Raw genomic sequence first — 6,643 nt, forward strand, 5'->3', positions numbered from 1 at the left:
GGAGGACAAACCACATGAATCCCTCACACGGTCCTCTGGAATGAGGCAGACTTTGTAGCAAGCAGCCCAGGATGTGGAGGACGCCCAAGTGAAGGTAGAGGAGCAGGGAAATCGCGGGCTTCTTCCCTGGGGAGCCCCCACCCCAGGTCTTTTGAAGATTCCCGATGAGGACAGCGGCACTCTGGTCACCACAGCCAGGGGATTACAGGCGCAGAAACTAAACAGATGTGAAATGTGTGCTCTGAAAGGAGGAAGTGGGACTCTCAGGTTACAAATCCTGTTTACCAGGAAAATGCTGGTGCAACAGACAGGAGGGAGGGACCGAGGGAGGATGAGAGAGGACGAATATGGAGGGTGGTGTGCTAGGCACCACCCCATGTGTTAACTCTGCCTTTTGCCTCACAACCGCGAGATCATGGTAACATTTCCATTTTGCACAGAAATGCTAATTCAGGGGCCTGAGTTGTGGCATAGCAGGTTAAGCTGCCACCTGTGACACTGGCATTCCATATGGGTGCTGGTTTGAAGAGTCTCAGCTGCTCCACTTCCAATCCAGCTCCTTGCTAAGGCTCCTGGGAAGGTGGAAGAGGATGGCCCAAGTACCTGGGCCCCTGCCACCCATGTGGGGCAGACCTGCATGAAGCTCTGGGTTCCTGGCTTTAGCCTGGCCCAGTCCTGGCTGTTTCAGTCATTTGGGGAGTAGCCCACCACACAGATCTCTGTCTGCCTCTCCTTATCTCTCTGTGAACTCTGCCTTTCAAACAGATAAATCTTCAAAAAAATTTTTAAAAAAGAAACGTTAGTTCATTGGTCAAAGGTTTTACATCTAGGCAGATATTGAGGAATTAAATCCAGTCCTTTGACTCCAAGTTTGTGTTCATAGTTCTGTGCTATTCTATGTTACTAATAACACATGGAATAGTGTTTAGAGCACTTTCACGGGCACGATGAAGTGAGATTATGATCAGCTCCATTTTACAGACCAGGAAAGTGAAGGAAATGCACAGAGTTTTGGTGGTTTGGCCAAGGTCCTTTGGCTTGAGACTAGCACAAGTGCAACTTGAGGTCAGCTCCTGCAGTCTCAAGTTCCCCACTCTGTCACTGCACCACTGTGACTGCTGGGCAGAGGACATTATCTTGAAGTGGCACTTTTTTTTTTTTTAAGATTTATTTATGTACTTGAAAGTCAGTTACACAGAGAGAAAGAGAGGCAGAGAGAGAGAGACACAGAGAGGTCTTCCATCTGCTGTCATTCCCCAATTGGTTGCAATGGCCGGAGCTGTGCCTCTCCAAAGCCAGGAGCAAGAAGCTTCTTCCGTGTCTCCTATGTGGGTGCAGGGGCCCAAGGACTTGGGCCATCTTCTATTGCTTTTCCAGGCCACAGCAGAGAGCTACATCAGAAGTGGAGCAGCAGGGACTCAAACCGGTGCCCATACGGGAGGCTGGCACTGCAGGCGGTGGCTTTACCCGCTTTGCCACAGCGCTGGCCCTGAAGTGGCACTTTTGAGTATTTTGAATGTGAAATCACAGTGAAGTGGCTAAGTATGCAAGAGTGTAGGGAGGAAAGTAAGTTTTCTGAGAAGCTGCAGCTGTCTGGGGGATGGGACCCAGGGGAAGAGGTGGAAGAAAAGACAGGCCAGGTGTAGCAAGTCCAGAGACAGGAGGGCCTCTCCAGGGGGTCTGGGACAACACAAAGACTTGGCATTGACTGGCTATAGCTCTAAGAGAATGTCTCAGAGGACTGAGCAATGGGAACTCAATCAGCAAACCTGACCAAGATGGAAGAGGAAAGACAGGATGACAGAGAATGAGTAGTTCTAGAACCTTAGGTAACAGGGTGTCGCTCCCCCTCTTCATGGAGGAGCAACACTAAACCCTGCCTAGGCTTCATATCCGAGTCACGGCACCATTATGTCGCTCCCCCTCTTCGTGGAGGAACGACACAGGACCCTGCGCTGTTCTTTCGTCTGCTCGGCCCTCCCCGGGTTTACCGCTGGTTCCTCCCGGGTTGGCTACTATCCCCTCCACCTCCGCGGAAGGGCAGTTCCCCCTGGCCGCATTCCCCACTTCCGCAGGGGAGCGGCACACCGCCGGCCGGCTCTCTCGGGGACTGCACGGGTTCCCTTAGATGTTCCCCATAGATGTTCCTGGTGCATGCCGTCTCTCTCCTCCTTTATAGTCCTTCTCTGCCAATCCCAACTCGGCTGCCCACACGCCGAGTACGCTGCTCTCCAATCAGGAGCAAGTCCTACAGTTAATTGGTTGAACTGGAGGCAGCTGTGCGGAAGCTGTTTACTTCTCTCCCAGCGCCATATTGTGGGAGAGCAGATGCATAGAATAAGTCTTAATTCCAGTAACAGTCTAGTCCGGTTTGCTCCCCACAGATCCCCCTTTCTTTTTATTTTTTGGCGTTGATACGCGCCTGTCTTCGGTGTCCCGCAGCACACACTCTGCTGTACTTGCTAGAGTTGCCACAGGCTCTTACAAGTCCTATCAATCAGGAAAACCGAATCCGGGTCCTCTCTTCGCCATTGTGAGGAGGTTTTTAGGCGCTGATGCATGCCTGTGTTCGGTGCCCTGCAGCGCATGCTCTGCTCTGCTAGAACTGCCTGCAGGTGTTTACAAAACCTATCAGGCAAACCGAATCCAAGCCTTCTCATTGCCGTATTGTGGGGGAGACTTATTAGTGTTGGTTTGTGCCTATCTTCGGTGACCTGCAGCTCATACTCTGGTCGAGCTTTGCTGGCGCTTACCGCCTTAAATCAGGCAGACCGAATCCAAGCCTCCTAATTGTTGCATGTTGAGGGGAGGCCTTATTTTTCTCTATTTCTCTATCTCCGGGCATTCCTACCTCTCCCATTTCACTTCTATCTTCCAGCATTCCCATTTCTCTTTTACTTCACTTCCAAACTTCTGTTTCTCTTATCCCCGCAGCTTCCCGGCACCTCGCCGCTTCAGCCCGCGCGCCTCTCTCATCTGCGCAGCTTCCCGGCTTTGCGCGGCTCGGCTTTGCGCGCTCCGCGGTCTCCACGCTTAACCCTTTCGCGTCTGAACCACGGCCTACGCCAGCGTTCCCTATCTATTCACGCCCCGTGCTCTCTCTGCACGCGGCGGCTTCCGCGAGTAACACAGCGTAGCTTGCGTCTCCACCACTAGGATTCAATCTAAGTTCCCCGGGCTAGCCTGGCGAATTCAACCCAGCGTACGTCTCCGCCCCACGATTTGGCTTCCCGTCCTTTGCTCCCCGGGCTAATCAGACGGATCCCAATCTGGCTTACGTCTCAGCTTCTGGTTTCAACTTTTCGCCCCCTATTCCCGGGCTAACTTGAGAACCCCAAAGTGGCTTTCGTTTCCGCCTCGGCCTGCCCCCCGTGGCTTCAATTTCCCTAACATTTTTCTCTACCCGGTATGTTTCCCCAAACTTTCCTCCAACAATACTCCTCCCTCATTTCTCCTGGCCTCTCCCCACAGTCCGCGTCCGAATCTGTTTGTTCTAGCTTTCACTTTCGCTTTCGACCTTAGAGATTTCTCCCAGCTTCCCCCCGTAGTCCGTATCCGAGTCTATGCCTAGGCTTTCAATAGCTTCTTCCGGCTCCTTTTTCGTCCGGCTTTTCCCTAGGCTGTTTGCTAGTCTCTCCCTCCGATATTTTCCCTAGTTCTTCCCGTTTCTTCCCTCCTAAGTTTCATATCCGTCCTAAGTTTCCTATCCAAGCTAGGTTTCCTATCCGAGTCACGGCACCATTATGTCGCTCCCCCTCTTCGTGGAGGAGCAACACAAGACCCTGCCTAGGCTTCATATCCGAGTCACGGCACCATTATGTCGCTCCCCCTCTTCGTGGAGGAACGACACAGGACCCTGCGCTGTTCTTTCGTCTGCTCGGCCCTCCCCGGGTTTACCGCTGGTTCCTCCCGGGTTGGCTACTATCCCCTCCACCTCCGCGGAAGGGCAGTTCCCCCTGGCCGCATTCCCCACTTCCGCAGGGGAGCGGCACACCGCCGGCCGGCTCTCTCGGGGACTGCACGGGTTCCCTTAGATGTTCCCCATAGATGTTCCTGGTGCATGCCGTCTCTCTCCTCCTTTATAGTCCTTCTCTGCCAATCCCAACTCGGCTGCCCACACGCCGAGTACGCTGCTCTCCAATCAGGAGCAAGTCCTACAGTTAATTGGTTGAACTGGAGGCAGCTGTGCGGAAGCTGTTTACTTCTCTCCCAGCGCCATATTGTGGGAGAGCAGATGCATAGAATAAGTCTTAATTCCAGTAACAGTCTAGTCCGGTTTGCTCCCCACAACAGGGCACTCTCATACCATATGAAGGCAAAAAGAAGACTTTAGTAGGAATAAGTCAGGGAGCAAGGGTCCTTGGGACCACAGAGAGGACAGGACACCTGAGGCCAGAGGTCATTGCTGCAGGGGAGGGGATGAGGGGGAGAGGGACCACTCCATCCTAAAATGGGCAGAAAGGCAAAGCTGGCGATCACTTCCATTTCACAAACATTTGTCAAGGTCTGTACTAACTCAAGTCATTGGAGAGTGAGTGCAGTGAGGAGACTGATGTCTTTCAAATACACATTCATCTGTTAGGATCAGGTTGTTTGGCAAACAGGACAGCCAGTTAGCCATCACCAAGTCATGTAGGAGGTTCCTGTAGAATGTTTATATTCTGTTTATATCACTTCCTCCAAGAAAATTAAAAACACACTCTTCACAGGGAGTCTGGTTGTCACTGTAGCAGGCACTCAAGCCAGCTTGGCAAGAAAAGGAAGTTTATTAGGTTACAGTGGTATCCCATGGGACCTGAGAGCCCAGGTGCAGCCAGGAACGGCTCAGGGCAAGTCACTGGGAAGGCTGGGGCTATGCTCCAGGCTTCTGTCTGAATCTGCTCTCTTAGCCTGGCTTCTGCGTCTACACTGCATGCTGAGGATAGCCCACACCGGGGACTTCACATCGCCTTTGTTCAAGGGCCCAACTCTGGACTTGTTCAGATTGTTTACCTTCTGCAGAGCACAGAAAAAGCAGCTCTAACAGACAAGCTGATGAGGGAATTTAACAGCTCACAGAACCAAAAACTGCAGGCCAGCTGGGTGCAGGTGGTCAAAGGGCACCACCAAGAGGCAGCTTCTCCTTCCACCCAGGCCTGTTTTCCTGGGACCGCTGGGTTTTCCTTGTTTGTTCCTCCAAACACATAACCATAGCACCAAATGCTGTGTCTAGCATAGTTTGTTGGGTGCTGTTCTAGGTAGGTAAACCCGTTAACCCCAGGCTGTCATCATTTTTGCTTACTAATTCGATCATCACACTACCCCTAGTTTACAGATAAGGAACTTGAGACATAGATTAATATGCACATCACCCAAGCCCTAGTGGTAGTATAGTACCCGATTTACAATGGGTTGATTTATGATTTTACAACTTTGTGATGGTGCAAAAGTGAAACAAACTCAGTAGCAACCATAGTTTGATTTTTTTTTTTATCTTTTCCCAGGGTGGTGATACATGGTGTTCTCTCTTGATATGGGCAGGGACCATAAGCCACAGCACCCAGTCACACAATCACAGGAATAGACAACCAGCTCTCTACAGGGTACTGTGTGTGGCTGAGCTGTAGTGTTTCGCAGGTCAGTTGTAGAAATGGATTTCTTATTTATGATATTTTCAACAAGACAGGTTTCCTTGCTTGGGATGTAACCCTGTTGTAATTGAGAATTGCCTGTGAACTGCAGGGTTGGCAGCTGATGTGGAACTTGGATTCCAGAAGCTGAGCTTGCTCTCGACCATTAGCAGAAGGGAACTGCTACCAGGAAAATGGGAAATAAATACTGGGCAGGCGATAACAACAGATGTCCAACAGCCGCTCTGAATTCTTGCTCTGCAGAGAGAATTCTCTACTCCCTGGTCCCTAGGCAGAGGGCGGGATCAAGTTGTACCAAGGATGCTTCTATTGTGACCTTGTACATGGGCTAGTTCCAGAAAACTGGAGGGACAAAAGGATAAGCGCCCTTCTGCCATTCTTCTCTGGCGAGGTGTCACATGAGTGGGAAAGGACAATTTTAGATATGCATTAGAGCTATTGTAGAGGAAAGAGCACATTTTGTCCACCTTCTCAAAGCTTAGTACTTGAATTTATGAAATAAACCAGAGAAAAGGTGCACAAAGTTTATATGTGCAAGATCTGGCATCCTAGGCCACAGAAAGGAACAGGGGCCTGCGGCTGCATGGGGATAGGTGTTGATGTTGTGGGAGGGAATGCATATAAAGTTCTTGTTATGCAAATAAGGCCTCCCAAGGTTAATCAAAATTGTCTTCAGGAGGAGTGTCAGAAAAACAGGTGCCAGCAGCTGTGTTGTGGCCTTTCGGGTCCCTGCTAATGCACCTGAGACAGCAGTGGAACATGGCCCAAGTGCTTGGGCCCCTGCACCTGTGTAGTGAAGCACATGGCTCCTGGCTTCAGCCTGGCCCAACCCAGACATTGCAGCCCTTTAGGGAGTGAACCAGCAGATGGAAGATCTCTCTTTTTCTCTGACTCCCTCTCTAATTCTGCCTTTCAAATAAATAAATAATCTTTAAAAAAAAAAAAAAAGAAGATAGACTGAGTATGTTATGTAATATTTATGGGGCAGGCATTTGATGCAGCAGTTAAGATGC

Source organism: Oryctolagus cuniculus, chromosome 3 (assembly GCF_051225735.1).
Source record: "Oryctolagus cuniculus isolate XC-2025 breed Fujian yellow rabbit chromosome 3, ASM5122573v1, whole genome shotgun sequence".
Classification (NCBI taxonomy): domain Eukaryota; kingdom Metazoa; phylum Chordata; class Mammalia; order Lagomorpha; family Leporidae; genus Oryctolagus; species Oryctolagus cuniculus.